The following is a 24,688-nucleotide window of genomic DNA, read 5'->3' as shown; positions in this document are numbered from 1 at the left end:
TTCTTGAACTCTTTCTTGTAGACTTCTTTTTTGGAAAAAAAAAAAACAAAAACAAACCAAAAGCAACAACAACAACAAAACCGAACCCAACAACCCAGTATTCTTTGGGAATGCGGAAGCCCTTTAACAGCGGTGATATTTGATCCTATCCTCGTGGTTGGCAATTTTTGTAATAATGAAATAGGTGACGGGGTGATCATTCTCTGCGCACGCGGGGCTATTTGCATATGATTGTGAGTGTGCCTTGTACTAGACAGTGCTTATCTGCCAGAGTGCCTCTACGCACGGGCGCGTAGGACAGACTTGCCCACATACCTGTAGATATATGGAAATACCTGTAACGTACACACAGAGGAAGTGGCAAATCCCACGTTTGCTGTGATGCCATACTGTCCACCTGTTTACGTAACCCATGCCGGAGTGTGCAAAACCTCGGTACCCTCAGGAGTAAGGGGCCTCGTGCACATTGCACAGGAACCTGCACAAAGAGTTTTGCCACGTTTGAAATCCAGTTTGTCGATATCTCCTACTAGAGAAGCCTTATGGAAGCGTGTAGATCTATGCTGGCAGGCAGGGTCCTTCTGCACTGAAAACATGGTGCTCTACGTATGGATAAAGCGATAGTTGACAGTGACTTGAAAAAAAAAAAAAGATTAGGGTTTTTTTTTTTTATGTGCTATTTTCTTAGGATTCATAGAAAATAGTGAATTGTGTCTAGATTAGCAGATGAACCAACTCTCTTTTACGTTTTGACTTCACTGGAGAAATACATTGTTAAATTTATGTACTTGGAAAAACCCAACAGAGCTGCGTACTGAGAATTGGAATAAACAGGCCTCCAGTTACCATTTTTAATGGTTATTGTCAGGCAAGGAAAAGAAGATCATTTCTAGAGGTTTTTGAGCTCAGTTATGGTTTGGTGCTTCCTCGAATTCAATCACCTGCTTGGATTTTCTGGTTTGGGAATATCTAGATTGGATTTCTATTTTAATTAGCGTTAAGTTGTTTATAGATTCCATTGTTTCACAGTAAAATCAAACTAAAACATTAAGGTCGAATCACAACTTTGATGTTCTTTTCACTTCATATTTCCTAGGAAGGCCTATTAGCTAAACTGCTTGCTTAACCTTTTCATGTTTTGCAGTCTCTCGTTTCTGGATTTGCTTTTGTTGTTCATCCACCACACTGCTGCAGCAGTAAGCAGTTTTTTTAGATGATAGACATTTTTTTCCCTTCCTATGTCCATTGTGTCTTTCTGAAATTCTGCGCCAACACGAGCAAGGATCTGTCTCTTGTTTTTAAAGGCGGGGGGGGGGGGGAAGAAGTCAAGAACCAATTACGTTATTTTAGGTTTTACCATTTCTATTTTCTCGGCAAAATGCAATACAGGATTTCCTGATTTTTCTGTGATTGCGGCGCATTCTGCAGGAAAATAGCCAAGTAGAATCCCTCCAAGCCACCAGTCACAGGGCCGCTTCCCATGTGCCTGCATCTCTGTGTCCAGCAAAGCCACCGTTAACCATCCACGTATCGAACCCTGTGCGCGTTTCCAGATTTGCAATACTGGCATTTCTGCCTCAACATGCTAGCTGCAGTTTTTGAAGGTGTGTTCCGTGAGCTCCTTTCTGGAGAAAATTAGCATATGGTAAATATAGGTCAAGTACGTACACGCTTATAAATTCCACTTTAAAGCTTGCTTGGACGCGTGGATATATAGGGGGGAGTGATGAGCTTGGACTGAATGGAGCTTTAGAAAATTTGGTTGTAAAAAATACCCCCAGTTTTTAGTTAAAAAGTAAAGTGCATCTTCAGCAAGATCATATGATGAAATAAATTAAATCAGCAGTGAAGGTCAGTATACATTCTGACTTGGGAATGTGAACTTTTCAGAAACCTGTATTTATTACATTTTACTATTTTTAAAAGCCAGCTGCAAGATTCATAGCAAGAAATGGTACTACATACCAATGAACACTGAACCGAAGTGAAGGCTCTTTTCAAAATGGTTAATACGCCTTATTGGCAAGACATCGCTGCTGCTCATGCCGGTGCTTCAGCACGGCTTTAAAATATATGGATTTAAAACGCAAGTATCGTGACTAATATTTATTTCAAGTACAGAATGTGTCACAGCAGTGGGCCATCCTACTATTAATGCAGTAAACTGTGTAATACTCTATAAGAGCCTGCCCTGCTTCAGTTCGTAGCTACATGAAAATAACAGTAAAACATGTCTGTTTTTTCCTGCTAAGCTTTATTGTTACCTGGGAAGGTGCTGGCATCGAGAAGGGCCAAATACAGACAAATAATGTGACCATAAACAATACCTTACCGTTACTACGCTGGGCAGGAATCTCTCCAAACCACCTCCACTTTGACTATATGTATAAATATATATATATATATTTATACATACATTAAAAATTATATTTATATATTTATATATATATATAAATTATATATACTTATATATTTGTGACTATATATACATATATATTTTTTAATTTTATAAAACGTTAAACTGGAAGGGAACTGCTCTAACTCCAGAAAGTCATTGGAAGTAAACACTGGGAGAAATATTCCAAGTTGGCCCGGAAGTAATTCAAATTGTTGGCAACGCTGTGAATCGTGTATGAAACACTAACAATATTAAGGAGCAGAGTGCACTGGGGGTTTTCAAAGGGAGAAGAGCACAAAGGCCTGGGTTTGGGTGACGGGTGCTGGGGAAGGTGGAGCTACCTTGCAGCCTGTCATTTCCTGCAGGAGAAAAGTTTTCCTCACTTCCTTCAGCAGGTGTTGAACTTGGATTGCTTGTCAATTTCGAATCGGTTGTAAGCATTTATTTTAGAAAAAGGGAGCAGATCAGTGTCGTCCCCTGGCGACTTGGAAGACGCACAGAGGTGGTTTTTAAAGCATGTGTTTACCCCCTTTTTTTTGAACTGGGAAAATGAGCGTCTCCAAAGCTCTGGGGGAAAGACCAACTTGGAACTGCCTTGATCACAAAAGAGCCTTGTCTCCTTCCGACCCCACCCCTTTCCGTGCGGTGCTGAGTCCAGGGAAGCTGGTGTGTGGGGCTGGGGCGGAGGGATGGCCCAGACCCTCTAGCAGTTCAAGGGCATGATGGTGCCAGCCCTGTGGGGAGGCAGGGGGCCCGCCTGTGCTCCCTTCTCCCCGCAGGCTTATTCTGAGTTACTTAACGTGAGGTGCTGAGTGTTTGCCTTAGGTAGGCTCCCTTTAACGGAGTGCTCAGACTCCCCACCTACCCCCTAATTTTTGTGACAACAAATCCAAATCCAGTAGGTGCTGTGCACGTGGTAACCGGACCCCAGGGTTCTCAGGGAGCTTTTCTAAAGTGGGAGCTTGTTGTGGTGTTTGGCTAAATTTCTGGGTAGCTGGCTGAAGGCATTAGGCTGCTGAGAGTCTGGCTCCTTCCCAAGGGGTTTCTGCAAATTAATCACCCCGTGAGCTAAATTTGTTTATAGACGTATTTGGAATGGAGGAGCTCGCATGGGACGCATCCTGTGTTCTGCGGAGCACCTGCTCGAGGTGTCACCCCGCACGGCTCCCCCGTCTCCTCCGAGTGATGCAGGACCTGATACCTCGTGATGGTTGCAAGGGTGATGACGGAGATAATGGTACATTTATCCCTCCGTTTTGCCTCCTGGGAACTCGGGGCAACTCAGCTGCTTCAACCAGAGCTGACTTGGAGCGAGGGACTTAGGGAGACGTGGGGATTTTATATATATCAATTCATTTGTCTGTTTCTATAGCAATTGCTTCTTAAAAATAATTTAGTAGTTTAATACAAAAGCAGTGGATGGGTTTTATGTGCTCGTATAGGGAAGATTTTTTTTTTTTTTTTTCAGTTACACACATGTTCAGTTTTAATGGGTAATAATTACATCTTTGTGTTTTGATGTCAGGCTGGTTATGAGGCCTAATTCTGCAGGCAGTCTCCTCGCTGATTTGCTCGGAACTGCAGATCTCAGAGAGGGAGGGTTGCAGGCCCGGAACCCTTCTGTTTCCAAGACGAGTTAACACTTAAGTGGGTCCTCAGTTCCGTGTCCGCAGACATTGCTGCTGGTCCGGGCGTTTCTTGTGCAGGCCCTGGAATCGAACACACAGCTGGGTTTGTGGTTGGGTTTTTTTTTTTTTTTTTTTGAAAGGCGGATTCCTCAAAAAAAAAAAAAAAAAATACAACCAACCCACACCACTGACCCCCCACCGCCCAGCCAGCCCTGTTTGCAGACACGGTGCTCCCAGCCCCTGACTCCGGTCTGGGGCTTGCAGGCCTGATTCTGCAGCACTGCCCAGGATGTGCTGGGAAGGCAGTAAAAATGAGCAGTAATCAATCTTTCAGAGAGAAGCAATGGGCATGCGGAGGCCGCTATCCTGTGACTAAACACACCCCTTTTATGGAGTGTTACCACTAATAAAGGACAGCTTATTACGGAGGCAGAGACCAAAGCTTGGATGAGGTCAACCCTGACTGACAGTCATCAGTCATTCTTAATGATACTTTTTCCCGTGCTTTCTAAGGGATTCTGAGCAGAGTGCAAATCATTCGGGGTCATTCATAGTTCATGTACCCACAGATGGCAAAGGTTTTGAAAGACTTCGGTTTAAACTTGTTAAAAAAAAAAAAAAAAAAGATCCTCACTTTTTTTTTTTTTTTTTAAAGGAAGGGAAAATACCCCAAAACAAAACATAGATTTTTCTTATTGGAACGTTTTCATGTTCTTCCAACCTAATAGATGTTTTACACACTACAGTGCCTGTGCATTATTAAAAGAGACATAAATTTATGTTTTATGACGTCTGTCTTCTTTAATTATTACCTTTGATGTCTATTGGTGACTAAAGAGAGCTTAACAGGATTTCTTTCTCTTCTTAAATTTCGTGTCGTGAAACCCAGCGAGTCCCTGACACATGTGTGTTCCTCACCTTCAGGATTATTTTATAAATCCCTTTCTGATGAGCGGAAGTGTCGAATCAAGGACAGGTCATAAAGTAAAAGTATAAACCTTTTAAAGAGGGACCTTGGTAATATATAAACATTCTGCACACTATCTGAATTTTTTATGGACTAAAGAAAAATTATATTTCAGCTGGAGGAAGGGAGAAGTTTAAACATCAGCCTGTGTTTTAATGTATGATTCTCCCCCCCCCCCCCCCCCCCCCCCATTTATAGCCGTGGAAGAAACCAATGGCTTTAGGGGCTATTTTCAACATTTGACTCCATTTGGAACCTGCTTGTTAATTGTACATATTAAAATTCAGAAGGTTGACTTTGTGTCATTTCAGTGTCCTGTATGGGGGAAACCCTGGGCTCAGCACAGAGGCCTGCCTTTTTGTCCTTCCACTGATCTTTTCCTTCCTGCCTCAAACCTCAGTTTCCTTATCTGTGAAGGAAGGGTTCAGATTATTGGAGGATCCCTCAAGCATTACTCCACAACTACCCTGTGATCCCTTGAACCCATCTCGTGGACCCCCGAGTGGGAGGAAGCCACAACTATCTTCTTTTATTAAAAAAAAAAAAGAAAAGAAAAGAAAAGAAAGAAAGAAAGAAGGAAAGAAAGAAAGAAAAAGAAAGAAAGAAAAAGAAAGAAAGAAAGAAAAAGGCTGGTTGTGCTCAGAGGATTTTAGTTGGGTAAATTTTGAGTGTATTTTTACATGTGAAATTGGGAGGAAGCTGAAATCAACAACTTCTGGGCCCTTCTGCCATTTCCATGTCAAGACATATGGAAAGATGTCAGTGCACAGAAGACCCAGAAATGGCACCAGGTGGGGGAATAGGGTGCAGATGTGTATGATGGCGGGCGTTGGGCTTAGACAATGCTTCCTGGGTTCACTTCCTGCTAAATCAGGGAAGAGTAGCCTGGCCACCTGATTGTAGCTTTTTAAAGAGAAATGGCTTACTTGCCTTTGTTATGGAAATAGGGGGTATTTTGAATTGGATGCAGCAAACATTTCTTGAATATCTACACCTGCAAGCAAGGCTAGGCTCTAGGTGTGGCGCTCCCAAGGGTGCTGGAGAGGCACCCTGACTTACTTGTCAGTGTCTCCCTGCGACTTTCCTGACTGAGTGGGTCTGTTCTCTGCACACGTGCCCACGACCTCAGTGTGCCCTTGGGAACGTCAGAAGTGACCTCAGTCTCAACAGGTCTGCTGGGCAGGAGGAATTAGGATCCCAGGGTCATGGAAATGCAGTGCCGCTCTTGAACAGCTGACCATCTTGCAAATCGTGCCCCAGAGGGAAAGGTTTTCCGGGAGGAGGGGGATGCCTTGAGGGGCAGGCATGCCCTGGGGTGCACAGCACAGAGCAGTCAACTGAAGACTGCATCCTGGTGGTGGGTTTCACTTCATGTTGTTTATTATGAGTAAGGAGACCTCAAAGCTCTAAGAGGTTGATTTTTTTTTTTTTTTTTTTTTTTTTTTTTGCATGAATGTTTAGAACTCTGCCAAACCAGAGCCACTTGGTCGAGGGGAGGGTTTGCTCGGCATGAATGTCAAATGTCGAGATCGTTTGGTAAAATGTGAGGCTTAAGTGATAATCTGCGGTAAACAATTAGTTTGGGAACAAATGCTAGGGCTAGGAAAATCCCCAGGGGTTAGATTTAAAAGATCTAACTCAGTTGTAAGGGGGAAAGAGGGAAGGCTCAAAACTAGCAACATATTTTCAAGGCAAAGTCATATATACAAGTGTAAACATTTGTTTGCAGTGTCTAAACGCCTTGAATATTCAGACCAAGTTAAGTCCTGATAAGAGAAAAGTATTTGGATGTAGCTGTTACATTTAATTTTCCTTGCGTAGTCAGTAGATATTCTGTCTCCAAGGAATGGGTCTTTCCTTCTTTCCTACTGACTCCCCTGTTTTCTAGAACCTTCCACCCCTTCCCATTGGTGAGCCCACTGAGTCTTTGATTCCTTCCTGATTGCCCTCTGGAAGACATCTATCAGACACTGTCTTATCTGTTTGTAAGGCAGCTCAGGCCCCAGATTTAAGTCATGGGTTCTGGCTACAAGTTAGAGTGTGATTAATAATTGACTAATGTAGCTTTTATTTATCACAGGCTAGCACATTTCGCCATTACTGAGTTAATTTATGTTAAGTGTAAGCTGTCGTTCAATCTGTTTTTCAACTTTTTTTTTTTCTTTTTAATCCTAAGTCTATCTTTCACTTTTTGAGAAACAAAATCCTTATACAGGGCACAGGCTCACTCAGTGCCAAAAAGTTGATTTCCTTTTCACTGGAGCCATACATCAGCAGCCCTCCCAGCTGCACTGTCAGGCTGTGACAGAATGACATGTGTCATTTATCAAAGGGGCCAGGCTGGGCCTTGGGAAAGCCTGCCGACAAAGCCTGAGAGAGTTCATTTCGCAGTCCCTCCTACCCTCTGTAAGCCCCTTGCCAGGAAAGCCTGTGATGTTTCTGTCTTCACAGCATTACTGTAAGCCCTCAACCTTCACAGAGTTAACCCTCCCCACCTCGGCAGGCAACAACTGCCAGAGGGGCTGTTTTCCCGCCCGGGACCCCCCCACCCCCAGTCGCCTGCACCCCACAGAGCTCTGTCCGCCTTGCTCTCCCCACTTCCTACAGCAGCCTCGAAGGATCCAAGCTCCAAGTTTCCCTCAGTGAGACAAGGTCAGAGACATAAAGAACAAGGATAGAGTTTCCTTTCTGTCCTCCCCGGCAAAAGTTTGGTCTCGTATTTATTTTAGGGCCTGCCTAAGAAGTGTTTTTTACTCTACGCTATTTTTGAAACCACCTACTAAAACCCAATAGATGTTTCTTCTCTTTCTCTGTTACTTAGAATCCGTAACCCCCCTTCCTGCCCTCAGAAAGACGGTGATGGGGCTCGGGTCTCATACTTGCTCAAATGGATGTTTTTTTCCAGGAAGAAAAGGAAAGGCTAGCCTTACCCTCCCTTACCACTACCCCCCCCCCCCCCATTGTATACTTTTTAGATGAGTCCCCAAACCAACAGAAAAGAGCACAGTACAGTACAGTGTTAAAATATAAAATCATTTGGTTAAAGTGTCCCCCCCCCACCTTGAAGGGAAGAGTTTTGCATTTTAATCATGTGTGAGAACGTGAGAAAAGTTATTGTTTCTCTCCCATCCCTACCCCTTTGTACTTTGTATGGTCCCTAGTACTGAAGTTATTTACAGCTGCAGATATCATTTAAAGAGATAGCTAAGCAGACTGTTGCCTCAGCCAGGAACTTTCCAGAAAGAAGTCCTATAAATTAGCCATTGCTCAGGAGTGGCTGTTTTCTAGGCAGAACTGGCCCTTTCATTTGTCTACATAAGGCTAATTTATTTTTGCAGCCAGATGTGAGCTGACAGCCATCACTCAGAGCTTCCGTCCCCCACCGTCACGAGGTCGGGAAAGCAGTCACGTTTCCCATTTTACAGAATCCCCATCAACATTATTGAAGATGGATGTATCTTTAAAGCAAAGATTGATTGTGGATATCGGAGTTATGGTGCCATTTATCATGGTGAATATTATTTAGACTTGGGTTGTACAAGGCTGTAACTTGAGACCCAGCCAGGGGAGGGACAATCTGGAAACGCGAATCCATGAACTTTAATGGATGGATGCTTTTTTCAAAGCTCAACTCACTATAGTGTGATTTACTTTTCTTACAGAAAGGAAACAAGCATTCTGGTTTTAAAGGGACAGCATACCCGATTGTCCTGTTCAGTGCCCCCCTACCTCCGGCCCCCACCCTGGGGACAGTCAGCGTGCAGGCAGAATTGCTGAGAGAGCTTGGTGGCATAGCCTGTGACCATGCGAATGTACGTTAAAGGCCACTTTCCAGATCTTCCTTATCCGTTAGGACTCTGATAATATTAGAAATTGAGATGCACTCCAGAGCTCACCATTACCAGGGAAACAGTCAACACTCTACTTCTTTGAAGCGGGATCCCCTCTCCTAAGCGTTACACAGAGCGGCCCATGGATATGGAAGACCGAACGAAGCAGGACTTGGCCGTGTCGGGAGCCAAAGCTTTGGGGAGAATGCGTGGTTATCTCCAAATGCCGAAAGGTAGTAGCGTGTGCAGTACAAGTGGCCCAGTCGACCTAATTAATACCAGTGGTTCTCGTTCTGCTTCAATATGGGAGCTTCCCGCACAGGAAAAGTGCACGAGACGTCGAACCCTCCAAAGGTTGGTTCTCCAATCTCAGTTCTTAGAAAACCGTACAGCTGGACTTGGGAGCGAATTTGTTCTTCCTTCTCAGGGTGCGGATCCCAGAAGTTCACGCATAATTGCAGATGCCCGGGAGCCTGGGGCGACCTCCTTCCTCTCTGGTGGATTCTGAGTTGTTCCCTGTGCTGATGATCCTGGGTCCACAGTACCGGCTACCTGGGGCCTGGCTCTTTTGCCCTTAACTCGTTTTGTTCGTTGTCTCGTTGCTTTATGTCATCCTTCTGTTTCAGGGTTTTGGATAGATGCGCTCCTAACCATGAGTGGAGGGCTGGCTGCGGTCAGAGCTGGGCCGGGCAGGTGCCTGACCCAGGGCCCCGACACCAGGCATCCCTAGTGAGGCCAGGTCGCACCGACCGCACAGGGCTGCCACCGCTGGCCCGAGAGCGCCTTGCACCACCCCAGCTGTGATGTTTCTTGCGACTTGGAATGTGTGCCCCTCCCCGCCAACACCCCGGCCCCCTTTGGGTTTTTAAATATAGACAGTTGCTTGGGGTAGTGCAGTCTCCTGAACAAAAAGTAATTCTTTCCTTCTAGCACTGGAAGCTTCTCAGCTTTCGGAGGCGGTGCGGTCTCCTGGGGTGACTGTAAAGGCAGACACTACGCGGGCCCTGTGACTGGGTCCGTGACACCACGCGCCTGTGTTCGTAAAGGCACTCACTGCCATGTCTGCGTCCCAGAGGACACTAAGCTCCATGAGGGCAGGACTGAGTGGCTTCCGCTGTGCTCATAGCCCAGCACGGTGCCTCCGATCGTGCTTGTCCAGCGGCCGAGCATGTCGAGCAAGAAAGCTGGCTCCCGCTAGGATGGGTGAGGGGGGTGTCGGAAAGAGAACAAGGGTCCTTTTCTCTCTCAAACCGCTAACCCAAGTCTGGTCATGGAATGGTTCTCTTTGAGGCAGCCTTCTGATAACATGGACACAACCTGAGAAGGAGAAAATCCAAGTCCAATGTAACAGAAAGCAAGGGACAAAGAAGGAGTATAGAGGATGCTGGTCCCTGCGGGGAGCCTTAGGGAAGGGATGAGCCGTGACACCCGGAAAAATCGGGGGTCCCTGTCCTCGCTGCACATCGCCTGGCAGACTCGCGCAGGACTGTGCCGACGTCAGACATTCCAGAGGACCCTGTGCCGGGACCTCCCGTCCGTCTGATCATGGTCGACGGCCCCCTGTTGATTTGCAAGTTAAAAGCACACGCTTGGCCTTTCGGGAGCACAGGAGACGTCTGCAAACAGGAGGCAGTCCGTCAAATTCCTATGAATCACGGCGTCGGTAATGTTGGCCGAGGTCAAATCATTACACTAAATACATTGTAACCATTATTAGCGCACGCGGTCCCTGCCATCTTCGTGATGCCGGAGCTGGTTCCTGGCGAGTGGCCGGCACAACTCAGGAGCCCGGGGCCGGCGGTGCGGCGCGTCCCCACGACCTGCCTTGCCCCGGGGCCCCAGCGCCCAGGAGGCCAGCGACAGCGGCAGAAGTGACGGAACTTGTGCAGTCACCACCGTGCATCCGTAAGGAGCCCAAATTTATCACGGCACATTATGGAGTGCAGCAAATGTCATGAAAACCATTGTTTTTTAATTTTTTTCTTGCAGCGTTTGAATGAGGTGATTTATGGTAGTTATCCATCTTAAGGGTCATCCGTCATTTTTTAGTTGCTAGGCAATCAAACCAGCAGCTGTTTGCTTTGAATCAAGCTGAAAAGTTGTCAGTCACCACACGCAGGTATGACCTTAGTGGTTGAAAACATCATGTGTGCAAAATTAAAGAGAAGCCGTCTTTCTTCCCGGCTTCCCCTGACTGCTCTGTCATTTGTTGGTGTAGCGTGAGCCCTTCCTGGCTCCTACAAGAAAAAAAAAAAGAAGAAGAAGAAGAAGAAGAAGAAGAAGAAAAAAAAAAGAACAAAGGAGTGGATGGAAAATTCCTTGACTGGAAACTCGAAAATACCCCTTAAACACTGTGTTTCTCCCCTTCCACATTTGTGTGACACTTTCTTACTGTGTTTCTCCCCTTCCACGTTTGCGCAACACTTATGATGGCGGTTTCAGGTTGGCCTGGGTGCATGAGGCGAGATGCGTTTGTGTCCTGTTGGTGGGGCCTTGGCAGGCTCTGGGTGATGGGGTGCCCGTGAGTGCCCTTCCGCTTTGCGCCCGGGCTCCCTCCACGGTGCCCTCAGGCTGCCCAGCCTGGAGTGGATGCCAAGCCCTTGCCCATCACTGGGCGCCTTTGCGCGTCACCGAAGCGTCTTCTTCTCCTGCCTGGCCTGTGCGTGTTCCCGGTGCTTCTCCAACATGGGACTTCTCCCGGATCCTTGCTTTTCTGTGGGTCACCCTAGAGCGTGTGGCTGATATGGAGACGGTATTCCTCGACATCAACAACTTGCTCGCCCCGTGTGAACAGGGCTCCCTGCCTGCACCCTGTAATTTTAAATACAAGACTGTAAAACTTCACCCTAGTAAGGGAAATAAATGCACGGTGAGACCTGTTTTTAGTAATTTAAGCTAGATTTCCATTAGCTGTGGACCTTCCAAGTAGGAATTTTTCCTTTGTTTCTCAGTTGGGTTTATAATGTAATCACACAGGTAATTTTTATCAATAAAAGCCAAATTTGGGGGACCTGTGTGTCACAGAATACTGGCTTCTTTAATTCAGATTTACCCGGATGTTTTCTATCTACTCGACCTTACTGGAGGATATTTAGACTCTGTGGCTGTAAGATGGTTAGCATGTATTTTGCAAAGTCTAAAAGAAGTTTAATTTGAGAATTAGGTTTGCCTTACTCAATGTGTCATCGATATTATTTTGTTTTCATCGATTCATTCGACAGGTATTTCTGAGGGTCCAGAACATTCCTTCTAATAGATAGGGGTTCTGCACATTGAGCAGGAGTATCACAACCTAGGCTTCTCGCGCACCAGGTCTGTATCAGACTGTATCTGTCTGGAGCCACACCTGCACTTGGCCTGGGGCTTGGGGGCAGGTAATGAGCCTCAGCAGCTGGGGAATTCTGGGTTGGTCTCATATCTTACTGTGTTGTAGGAGTTTTCTTTGGAGTTTTTCCGCCCACACCCACGCGGAAAAGTGATATTCATTCCACCTGCAGCCTCCCCAACCCTACCCGCTTATCTATTTAAAACTTTGAACTATAGAAACATATTTTACTCCCAATATGTTCTCGTGTATCTTGTAAAGTACATTCTTTTCTCACTTGGTGGAGAATCTGGAATTGCTATTATAGCACAGTTTGCTTAGGAAGAATAAAAGTGGAAAACTTCCCTTAAAACCATGCTCCAGTGTTAACGTCGATTTTCATGGTGCATGTATCAATACAGTGGCAATGCTAGAAAGAGTACTTTGCCAATCATCCCCACTCTGTAAGAAATACACCAAAACGCACGCCGCGTCAGGTGTGTTGGTTCTGGATAACCAGTGCTAGCATGTGAGAATCACAGATGTGCTGGGATCATTCCTTGTGTTTTCAGGGTTGCGGGGGTTCGGGGACAGACTGAGTCAGCCTGGTAGATTCGTACTAGAGACTGAAGTAACACACACTTTTGGAACTTCAGGAACCCCGTAAACGGGGGCGCCTAGGTGGCTCGGTCGGTTAAACGTCTGACGCTTGATTTTGGCTCAGGTCATGATCTCAGGGTTCGTGAGTTTGAGCCCCACTTCAGGCTCTGTGCTGACCTTGCAGAGCCTGCTTGGGATTCTCTCTCTCTCTCTCTCTCTCTCTCCTTCTCTCTCTGTCCCTCCCCTGCTCTCTCTCTCTCTCTCTCACTCAAAATAAGTAAGTTCATAAGTTTATAAATAAATTAAAAGAAGAACCCTGTAAACAAACTTCCTTTTTGAGGGATCGCTCTAGACCCACCTACATTTTTCACTTGGACAGCCCGTTTTGTACTTTGAATTGTTGGACAGCCTGCATTGTGATGCTGTTCCACCGAACACCTGTATCCCTGCCCTGCTCACCATGTGGGATGCAGTTCACTGCCTGGTAAGACTTCCTTTATGCAGTCGTTTGGGAGGATCGATTAATTGATTTTTAAAAAACTTTAGAAAACCCCTTTTTGGGGAACATGGAGCATAGGGTTATCTGTACACAGAAGGATATACCCATTTTGTTGTTGTTTTCGGAGCTCTTGAAATACAAGGCTGCACCCGGGGCTTTGTTCTCGTTTCTATTCCACTTACTATCCTTGAGAAGTTGTTAATTTTAGCTGGGCCCCTATCTACACAGACAGAAGCTGAAATATCTTCTGTAGGTTTGGGGGCTCTTTTGTATGCCAGCAGCCGCACTGCCCGTGAGTCCGTGGTGACTGGCCACAGGGCTGGCTGAGGACAGCCAGAGCTGGACCGGGGGAGGGGGGTGGCTGGAGAGAAGAGAGGTGGCCCCACGGAGCCTTTGGTGGGTGTTTGCAACTCTGGTTGCTGGTTCCCTGTGTACCTTCTTCCCTCTGGCTGCCCCACCTCCTCCTCTCACCAGCTGCTTTTTCTTATCCTTGACCCTCTCCGTCCGTTTATGTCTCTCTATCCACCTCCTCTGCCAATTTTCAGGGACACTCGGGCTGTCCCTCATAAAGTTTGTGCATGGCTTCAGAAGTTATTCTGCAGCATCGTGAGCTCTTCAGAGGACAATTGCTCCAAAATCTAGTAATTCGTAATAAATACAGTTCCGGACGATGGAGTAGAGGCGATGCGCTGAGAATATAGTAGCTGTTTTGCCAAGGCTTCTGCGCAGTTATTTGAAAGGTTGTTTTTTTTTTTTTTTCCCATTAGATTCTGTATTTTTCGCATATGAGATGGCCTTTGTTATTGTGCTTTTATGCGAGTTGGTTGGTTACCAACTCAAATTAAGAAAATGCTGGTGGGTTCTCAACATTTCCGTTAACTTTTCTGTTACGTAGGACATATTTATACACATTTCTATAAACTTAGTTCAAGGGTATCGGTGAAAATATTTTTTTCTCCTCATATTTGCTGTTCACAAACCACTCGAGGGACAAATTGTTGCCGTGATATTTTGGGTGGTTTTAAAAGTAAATTTTAGACCCTGTGGTGCCCTTTTATTTTATTTTCTCGGTCGGCCCCGCACATCGGAAGATTTGGCCTGTTGAAAAATTGCTTGGAGCGAGTGATAATTATTAGTTTCTTTCACTTTGTTGGAATAAAGGTGTATGCCACGGCCAGCGCTCGGTCCTTGGGGGTAGCTGGTGCGCCACACCTGTGTGCAGATGTGTTGGACACACGCTCATGTGAGGGGAAGTGAGCGTCCGTCAGTGTGGCCTTCCCGAGCATCAGTCAAACTGCCTCAGATCCTTCTTGGAGTAAGGTGGGGGACTAAATAAGAAATATTGACGTTAAACATACAGTTCTTTTGGCTTCTTGACGTTGTAGACGTGGGTCACTGGCTCTCATTATTACCTTTCTGGAACTTTCTGGGGGGACCCTGGTTGTGCATCGATGCTGTTGGGTAAGGAACACCAGAGTGGCTTTAATGTCAACTTACCCAAACCAACTGGCTCTGTACCTTCAGAGACGCCACACACGTTCATTAAATGTTGGATTTCTCAGCTGTGAGTCAGGATGATGATAACTGGCACAGATTCCTACCTCACAGAGTTCATTTGCTCATTTCTGCAGCCGCTGTTCATTCGTTGGTTGATTTAGCCAACACATGCTTATTTTGAGTACCTGCTTGTTTCCAGACAGTTCTAGGAGGAAGAAAAACAACTAAGAAGGTCCTCCAGGATCTCATGGTATAGTGAGAGTATTTGGAAAACTAAAGTGGTTATCAATATTAACTTTATATAAAATATTTTACTTATCCCGTGCATGTAAAAATTTCGTTGAGTAATGAAATAAATGTTATCAGGATTGAATATGGGAAACAAAAAAATCCATGTTCCGACTTATCTCAGCCGTCTTTTCTTCTCTTCGTCTGCGTAATTCAACCATAATCTGCAACTTGCCTTTGCCACGGGCACTAGAGCAACCCGTCTGCTTCCTTCAGGGTCTGCTCTCATGGCTCGGCTTCTTCACATCGGCGAGTCCCTTTCTAGGCGGGAAGACCACGCTCCCTGCTGCGGTGTGGACACCGCTCACATTCTCTCCCGGTGCCGCTCTTTGACCCTGGCGTCTACGACGTTACGTAGGCATTCTGTGTACTGCGTGGCGTGCCTGCACCGGTCGCCACCCAGGGCCCTGCTGGGGTTCCGGGCGTGTTGCCGCGTTTCAGTCCTTGCCCATCTGACAGGTGTGTGGCACTCACACGTTTGTCCCCGCGACCTTCCCTGGAGTCACTAAGGTAGGTAGTCTGGGTACTTTGGGCAGACCCAATTCTAGCAAATTCTCCCCTGTCTAAAACATGCTGCTTCATAGTTGCGCCTTCCTCGTGCTTCTTGCCGGGGAAGGGAATACTGCCAGGCAGGTGGAAAGTGTGCCCTCGGGTTGCATGTCTTCTGTAACAGTCCCCCAAAGTCGCCTTTGAGCCTGGAAACGGGCAGATTTACTGACGTGCTTACAAAACAGTAAGTGTGGTATGCTTCTCAGGGTGCCTTTGCAAAGGGCAAACCCTAATGATAATAAGAGTAATAATGGTAGTGAGCCTTTCCTCTACCATTTAAGCTTTATGGGGACGGAGGTTTTTGCTCATGCTGCGCACACAGTACCTGGGACAGTGTCTAGGAAGTCGTAGGTGCTCAAAAAAATGCTTGTGGAAGGACTGGATTTAGTATATTTCTGCACACTTGTATTATCTTTCATTTTTGTAGTGCTCTCATTCTTTAAGACTTTTAAAAAATATTTGTTTACTTTAGAGAAAGAGAGAGAGAGCACGCACACACACATGTGGGGGAGAGACAGAGACGGAGAGAGAATCCCAAGCAGGCTCCACACTGTCAACGTAGATCCTGACACGGGGCTCCATCCCACAAACCGCGAGATCATGACCCCAGCTGAAACCAAGAGTTGGACGCTCAACCGACTGAGCCCCCCCGAGCGCCCCGTATTGTTCTTACTCTTAGGTCTGTTACATGGAACGAAGCTTACTGAATTTAAAGTCCTATAGGTAGGTCACATAGATTGTCATGAGGTCATTACAAGCTAAGCCGGGTAGGTCTGGTTCCTTGACCTCCGAAGCCAGCTACGTGCTGTGTGTGTGTGTTTGTCATACGTCTTGCAGAGTCTGTTTCTGATGGTTGGGGTACAGGGCACAGAAGTCTTGGTTCCCCGGGCCGTCCCTGGTCCTTCCGCCAACCAGCTGCAGGGGGCGCTGTGGTTTCTCCATGTGTACACCAAGGGAGGGGGACCGAAGGCTCCCTGAGACGCGTTCTCTGTGGAAAGCCACGTGTCATGGTGAATTTTCCTGTTGCTCTCATGCTCCATGTACGGAACAAGGACAAAAATCCTATCTCTCACACGGATGCACATAACGTGTACATGTGTGTATGTATGTGCACACTTTTTTGTGTTTGTTTTTCCAATGGCTGCAACATTATCTTGTAGGCGAGACTGGGCAACGTCCATTGCATCAAGCTCAAAAGGTGAGGGATGTTTTTAGAAATATTCATCACTTCCAAATGACTCATCCCGTGTCTCACTTATTAATTTATCCGAAGCCCTTCTTGAACAGTTTCACTTTGCTGTTTACTCTGCTAAGCTCCCTGCTGGTTGGTTTGCACTTTGCAGCCTCGTGTGTGTGCGAGATGGAAGCACATCTTTGCCATCGGGACATGGCATGTGCAGAAGTGGTTCGTGGCACCATAGTGCCTGTGATGGGTTCTCCCGGGTACCACGCGGCTGCTGAAGACGACCACTGCACACGATCAAAGTCCCGCTGGCCACACCGATGCCGGATGGGTAGCTCCCACAGCTGCTCGCGTGGGGAACATTGGAAACTCTAAGATTTCTAAGAATTGGCAAACTGGAACAGTACATCACAGTGTTCTAGGAAAAAAGTCTACCCAGAGACTATTTGGGTTATTTTCTGTGCAGGATAGCGTGTTCTTGGGTGAGCCCGAGGGAAAGGTACTTCTCGAAGGCAGGGACCTGGCTGAGTCTCCAGGAGCCTCCCTAGAGGCTGAGTGAGTGACGCCACTTACCCGTCTGTGAGGAAGACGAGGTGGTCTGAGCCCAGTGCCCTGAGTGCGGGGGGCGGGGGGCAGGGGGCGAAGGGGGGGGAGGAAGCCAGGTGTTTTGCCAGGAGGCCTCTTAATAAAAGTACAAGGGCGGCTGGTACAAGAAAGACAATCCCAGCAAGCAACAAGCCCTAAAAACCTGAAACATGACAAAATCCAGAAAAATAGCATACCTTTGTTAATTAGTTGCCCGACCCAGCTGTTTTCCTTCGTGTTCTGCACAGAAAGGTAATTCGCTCGTTCCTCCGGGATGGGTGATGAGAGGGGGTCTTTCATTTCTGATGGGTGGGGTCCATGAAACAGGGAACTTTCTGCCAACGTGGCTTCTTCCTCTTATCAAATCTAGAGCAGGCCGCGGGCCCCCTCTGCTCCCTGTTCAGTGGGAGGCGTGGGAGGAGAAGGGGAGCCCCGGTGGGTTCCCTGGCCCCGGTGGGGGTGTCCTACTTTTGCAAAGGTTCAGAGGCCACATGGACCCAGGGCTTCCTAGGGCCGAAGAAAGGGCCAGCTCAAGCCAGGGGCCTAAGGCATCAGGGACATCACAGCAAACCCCCTTGTTAAGAGCCTTGTCTAACGAGATAATTAATGGTCTGAATTAAATGAATAGTTGATATTTCAGCAGTATTTATTTATTTATTTATTTATTATTTTGATTAAAATTTCATGGGAGCCTCAAAGCTCAGCTCCTTTTGAACTCTTGAAAGAAACTTTTTTTTTTTTTTTTTTTGGCATTTCTCCAGAAGCGTGGCCATGTAATGATTTCATTATGGAAGAATATGGACACCTTGACCATGAGCTTGTTATGTAAAGAAGCACAGATTGTCATGCAGAATATTATGCAAGTTAATCATTAGGAAATTATAGAATAATTCTAAAAACTAAAACTGTAACAAGAACTTTTTATACAAGTTCAGATTTATTAAATTGTCATTTTAAACTGTTGGCTAGAAGAAAATTCTCTCTTTTGAACATACCCGTTTTTGAGTGAGAAGAAAGTCTCAGTTCCTTTCTTTTTTTTAAAATAGATACTACCTGTCTTCTTCCCTGCCTGGGATAGACACACTTCAGTCAGCAGGAAGAGGCTCAGAAGGATTAACTCTGAGGGAAATGCTCTGTGAACAGCAGGGAGAAAGCCTGGCATCAGTTTCCCCTGTTTTGAGAAAACGCAGTGTATCTGGACCGCTGTGCATCTGGCAGGGAGTGACCACAGCCCCCTGCCTTGCTTGGCTCTGTATAACGAGCGTGGACATCAGAGGGTCAAAGTATTGAAGCCCCTGCTTGAGCCCATTGGTGGAACGGACCTTTTATTTATTTTGAGAGAGCAAGCATGAGCAGGGAAAGGGCAGAGAGAGAGGGGGAGGGAGGGAAGGAGAGAGAGAGAGAGAGATAGAGAGAAGGAGGGAGGGAGGGAGAATCCCAAGCAGGCTCTGCACGGTCAGCGCAGAGCCTGATGTGGGCTTGAACTCCAGAAATGTGAGATCATGACCTGAGTCAAAATCAAGAGTCAGATTCTTAACCGACGGAGTCACCCCGGCGCCCTGAGAGCTGACCCTTTAAAGATAAGCATATACTTGTGACCTTAGGAAATAGAAATATCCTTGGAGGGTTTAACATGTAAAGAAGAAAATTGTAGTTTTATCAAGCAAAAATTTGTGGAGTGTGGTCTCAAATAGGAGGTTTCTCTAAAGGCTGCCCTCTTTTTTTCTCTCGTTCATGGATTTATGCACATCACTTCCTCCCCGAAAGTGATCACTATGCAAATTTCAAGGACAGTGACTTGGCTTTTAAAGAGAGAAAGATATTGCTACTTTTTTTCTTTTCTTTTCTTTTCTTTTCTTTTCTTTTCTTTTCTTTTCTTTTCTTTTCTTTTCTTTTCTTTTCTTTTCTTTTCTCTTCTCTTCTTTTCTTTTCTCTTCTCTTCTCTCCTCTCCTCTCCTCTCCTCTCCTCTCCTCTCCTCTCCTCTCCTCTCCTCTCCTCTCCTCTTCTCTTCTCTTTTGGGCCAAGTTTGGAATTTGTATGAAATCTTTAGAGAATGTGTGAACAGTTTTCCTGGAAGCTTTGTGGCTTATGAGGCATAGCTCGGGTCCTGTGAGTGTCCAGATGGTTCAGTCGCCAAAGCGTCTCCCCGCCGTGTGTGTGGGACCCTGGACCCGATGACCCGCCCTGGTGCTGTGCCAGCTCTCCTTTGCTGGGAACTTGGTGCCGGGCCCCGGGCACATGTGTGTTCTCTCCCCAAGCCCCGGCCCAACGCACGACACTCTCCTGCTGGAATGGGGACATGGTCTCCCATGGTGCCGCCTGCCCCGGTGGGCGCCCCACCCCCACCCTCCATGGGCCATCCCGGCTCGCCCACCGCAGGAGGTGACACACAGCCTCCTATTTGGAGATACAGTCTCCCGCTGCTCACAGGCCCTCGCTGTGTCCCAGTGCTTTCTCTTCTCCCCTCTTGTAAGTTACTTCAGCACGAGGATCGCATCCCACGATTTTGTAACCGTCACAAAACACGAACCCTACTCGGTTTTGGTGTTCAGAGTCAGTAGTTTTTAAGAGCCAGTCAAACCTGCTATTTAGATCAGTACATTCAGAACAGTGGCTCATTGACGGAGTGTTTTCTTCCGCTTTTTAGTGAGTGTTTTGATGTAGGAGGGGTGTCTGCCACGGGCACCTTAGGCACGACACGCCCTGGCTGGGGGGCCTCTCTTGTTGGCTCTTCTTCCCTCTCGTGGATGAGCAGATATTTATTGGGTGCTTACTGGCTTTGCTGCCAGGAATGGGAGCAAGCACGTCCCATTCCCCATGGAAATGGGTCACTTCGCCAGGACACATCTTGAGTGTTCCGCAACATTTGGATGTGTGGGTTCCAGATTCTGGGGTGGGGTGGCTGGCCTGCCCCTACAGTCCCGTGACACTTCTGGGAATTCGAATAGCTGCCCTCAGTTCCTGTCTCCCCTTCCCATGCGGTAGCCACCTAGCTTGCAGTGCAGGATTTGTTGACCCAGGCCCTGCTCTCCTGCCCCCTCGGGTGGCGACTTGCTTTACTGAATGGAGACCAGGGCAGTAGGTCTACCTTGAACGATTCTCTTCCCTCCGCTCCTCCCCAGGTCAGGGACCGTGGAGGTGTGTCTGTGCTTGCAGGTGTGACAGTGACCCTTGATGTCAAGGACGACATGTTTCATTGTATACAGTTGGGGAACTAACATATTCCATCTTGCTTATGCTTCTCTTACCTAACTTATTTGATTTCTTCCTTGTTCAGGGAAGCTCCTAACAAATAAGTAAAAATTAAGAACAGGGGGTTTAATAGTGAAACAAACCAGTTGTTAAAATAATGGAAGTTCATTCTGTCACAGTTCTGGAGGCTGGTTGGAAGTCAGAAGTCAAGGGGTCGGCAAGACTACGCTCCCTCTGACGGCTGTGGGGAGAATCCTTCCTCACCTCTTCCAGCTTTTGGGGGCTCCTGGCAGTCCTCGGTGTACCGTGGCTTGTGACTGTGTCCCTGTACTCTGCCCCCATCGCCACATGGCCACCTTCTCTGTGTATTCTCTCATTATTAGCCACCAATCACTGGATTTAGGACCCATCCTGATCTGATGACATCACTGAAACTAAATAAATTGCATCCACGAAGATCCTATTTCTGAGTAAAGTCGCAATGTTAGGTTCTAGAAGGACATGAATTTTGGAGGACCCTGGTCAACCTACTGTAGGAGAATATGATGCCTTATCTTTTCGGCAACAGCTTTTACTAAAGATTGGAGGTAGACGTGTAAGCTACCGCGAGTCCTATATGTGCTCAGGATGCTTTGTAAATATTAGATATTGACAGCCAATGTCTTGGTTATTGACGAGGAGCAACAAACAGTATCATCTTGACCAGTTGGTGTATGGACTGTGGCCATTGCTAGTCCCACAGTGACAGGAAGGACAGACCCATCTTCATGGGACTCGTCCTGACAGGTAGGTGTTCACTGGTCAGCTGGGAGGAGCCTACGTCTTCACCATCTGGGCGGGGGGTGATACAAAAGAAGGGTCCCCCGCTAGCTCATCCTCAAGAAAGTTGCAATACTGTGATTCACCGAAACATCTCGGAACAAATTGAGGTCAGTAAATGAGTGTAGCATTAGTCATGTTGAGTGTGTTTCCATGACACTGGCTGACTGAAGGGCAAAACACTCCTCCCGATTGACATGAGTTACAGTGTACCATCGTCAATCAGAAGGGTGGCTGGTAGGTGCTGTACCCATCGGAGGCTTCTTACAGCTGTGAAATTGTCCCCCAGAGGGATCTACGGGGCATGTGCTAACGGACCGGTCGTTGTTAGATTTGGTGGTGAAGGTGAGGACACTCAATGGTGAGCAGCCACTGCAAGTGGACGGTGGGGTCCTTTGGGGGGCCCCTTTCCTTCGGGTTCTGAGCTTGGTGTTGGTCAAAGGGCCACTCAGGGATGACATGGGCCTTGTAGCCTGCCGCTTTAATCCCTCCCGGACCTCTGCGTGAGGCGATCGTCTGCGGTGTTGGTGTCGCGAGTAGCGGCCGCGTGTGCCGCGGTGGCCATGGTTAGCGTGTTCAGTAGGAATCGCTGAGGAGTGTTCAGATTTGGGAGAATGACGAACACCGCACAGTTTCATCTGTTACGTTAATTACCGGTGACCAGCCCTAAATTAGCTCAAGAGTCCAAAAAGCTTTTTTTTTTTTTTTTTTTTAAATGCATTTCCTATGTGCGCAGTTCTCCTCTGAGTTTCATTTGAATGTTTTTGCCTTTTCTTCAAATTATTAGTAGGGCCTTAGGGCAGGCTCTTTAGGGGTAACACAACATATGGTCCAGGAAGTTGCAGGCTTATGGGAAAATAGGGCTAGGGCCAGACCATTCCAAACCCACGCAGCTTGGTAACCAGGGTACAGAATAAAACAATCATAATAAAAAAAGCCGGGATAAGTTTCTAATAAAGAAAGAAACGCTGTGGTACACATGAGGCTGCACACTAGGCAAGGGGTGACCGAAGCTTGTCGGAAGGGCGTCAGGTTGCAGGAGGGGGGCCGCGGGCAGGGGACCAGCTGGCCCGCACCCCGCGGAGGCCCCTCACCCTGGTGCAGCATCCACAGGTTGGGGAAATCGGAGGGAGCCACGAGGCGCCCTTGTGAGCCTGATGTGGTTCCTCTGGTGACGGACGACGGACAGGAGCCGGGGGCTGGTTTCCTCCAGCACGGCTGGGTGGTTCAGGGCGTCACGCCACAGCTGTTTGGTTTGGCCCATCCTGAGTCTCTTGCGGCCCTTGCATTTTCCTGGTGAAGGATGCGCGCTGGGTGTTCCGCGCTCCGATGGCCTTGGTACAGGCCTGGCTTGAGTCCCGCGTTCTCTGCATCTCACTGTTACGACTTGGAGACCGTAGGTACTACTTACGAGAGGAGGTGTTAGCTTAGGAAGAGCCGGTAAAGGGAGCCGAAGAAGCCAAGATTCTTTGACCTCATCCTTTGCAAAGATTAATAATCCGGCCCCGAGAATATGAAAGCCCTTCTCCGTCTCCCCCGTCTCCGCCCCGTCTCTGTCGGTCTGTCTGTCTTTGTGTCCCGAGTGTGTGTGTGTGTGTGTGTGTGCACGCGTCTGCTAACACCATAGGAGAGAATTCTTTTAAAAGTTAATGAAGGAGTTGCAGTGGAACCCTATTAGATTTTCCTTCCATTAAATGGCTGCTACAGGCTTTTAATGGATGTTTTTAACTAGGCATTGTTGTCAAAAGGACTGTTGCACAAATTAAAACCAGGCCTACAATCTGTGGAGAGAAACTAGGTTTACTTCTTGCCTTTAGGTAAAAACGGAGAAGAGCAGGGAGGAGGTGAATTCTACATTGGTATTTTGAGAACTTGGATTCAGGAAGATAGCCAGTGCTACCCGGGGCTACGGAAGGGAACAGTCAAACGCTTTGTGGGTGCCTCTGTTTGTAAAGCTAAGGCATGAACGGGAACCCTGGATTTTTAGGGGTATGTCGGTGCTAATTTTAAGCCGTTATATTGATATTTAAAACACCTTCTTAGCTTTATGATACTGCACCGTGTTTTCCGTATTTAAACATATGAAGCTGGACAAAAAAGGAAAGATTAGACTTTTCAGGCTTGCTGATCTAGACCTGAGATGTCTCCTTACCATCACCATAAGCATACGGACTTTTTAGAACTGCTGGCTTTTCGGTTTCTCATTTTATTCTGATGTATTTTATCTCTTTGGCCCTATACGGTCTGTTTACTGAAACTTCAGAATTTGTGTTGCAAGCATGGGAAATTCTTGTCCTATCTGGGGATGTACCAGAGGATGGCTCCTCATTGGAAAGTGACTGTCATTCACATTCGTGACAAATTCTTCATCCGCATGGCAGTTAGCAAACAGTACCCAGTCCTGTGACGCAACCCATCATGTGTGCCACGACAGAAACAAGTTCTGTTTCCTTATACTAAGTATCCCGATTATTCTGAGTGTTAAATCTCAGGCAGCCTTTGTCTCTGACTTCTATTGAGACTGTTCTGTGAAACAAATTCAGTGTCATGAAGCCCCCCCCTCGCCCCGCCCCCGTGAATGTGTGGTCACGTCCTCTCCACGCACCCTCAGCTCGTGCGTGAGGCATCCTTACCTTACGAGTATCCGACCGAGATGGGTGTTTCCAATTTTGCTTCCCTTGAACCAGGCCAGGCGTTTTGAAGAGAAAGTCCCAACACAGAGCATTTGTTAGTTGGGTATTTCCTGTGAAAGACTGGATCCGGTTGTCTGGCAGGAAGTCGGCCGAGATGCACGTACCGTGCGGGGCTGTCTTGCTGCCTGTGACAGTGTGACTCGTGTGCGCGTGTCGCGTGGCAGAGAAAGAGGAAGCGCTGTGGCTTTCGTGGGGTGTCCCTCCTGTCCCTCAGGAAAGTGGGGGTGACATTGGGAGTCCCAGATCTCTGGTCAACCCCGGATGGGGTGGTGTTGGTACACAGACCTGGATGGGTTAGTTCGTGTGTGTATGTGTGTGTGTGTGTGTGTGTGTGTGTGTGTGAGAGAGAGAGAGAGAGAGAGAGAGAGAGAGGGAGGGAGGGAGGAGTAGAGCCCTACATCAGTCCATTGACATGTGCCCCAATGTACAGCTGTCCATCACTTGATTGCCTGTGAGCTCAGATCCCACAATTAGCACTACTGAAATCTGATACTAGATTTAATTTTATGAGCTGTATTATCCAATGCTGTTAAGCCATTTAGATCATGTCCGAGTCATGGGATTTAGACGTGGTGATGGCTTTGATTCTTTGTGTGTGTGTGTGTGTGTGTGTGTGTGTGTGTGTGGTGGGGGGAGGGAATTGAAAACCTGTGGC

General features: G+C 47.1%; 1 protein-coding gene and 1 long non-coding RNA gene across 2 annotated transcripts in view; one reads left to right on the top strand and one right to left on the bottom strand.

The window, feature by feature from the left end:
- The window catches only part of TSHZ1 (teashirt zinc finger homeobox 1), a 75,003-nt gene that overhangs the window by 8,071 nt on the left and 42,244 nt on the right, over window positions 1-24,688 (top strand). The window lies entirely within an intron of this gene.
- Window positions 3,867-24,310, bottom strand: LOC131489899 (uncharacterized). The gene is made up of 2 exons (XR_009250809.1): window positions 23,974-24,310; window positions 3,867-4,107 (listed from the first exon to the last, which is right to left on the bottom strand). It is a non-coding gene; the product is annotated as an uncharacterized LOC131489899 (long non-coding RNA).

Source organism: Neofelis nebulosa, chromosome 11, assembly GCF_028018385.1.
Source record: "Neofelis nebulosa isolate mNeoNeb1 chromosome 11, mNeoNeb1.pri, whole genome shotgun sequence".
NCBI lineage: Eukaryota > Metazoa > Chordata > Mammalia > Carnivora > Felidae > Neofelis > Neofelis nebulosa.
This window is presented reverse-complemented; position numbering and strand designations above follow the sequence as displayed.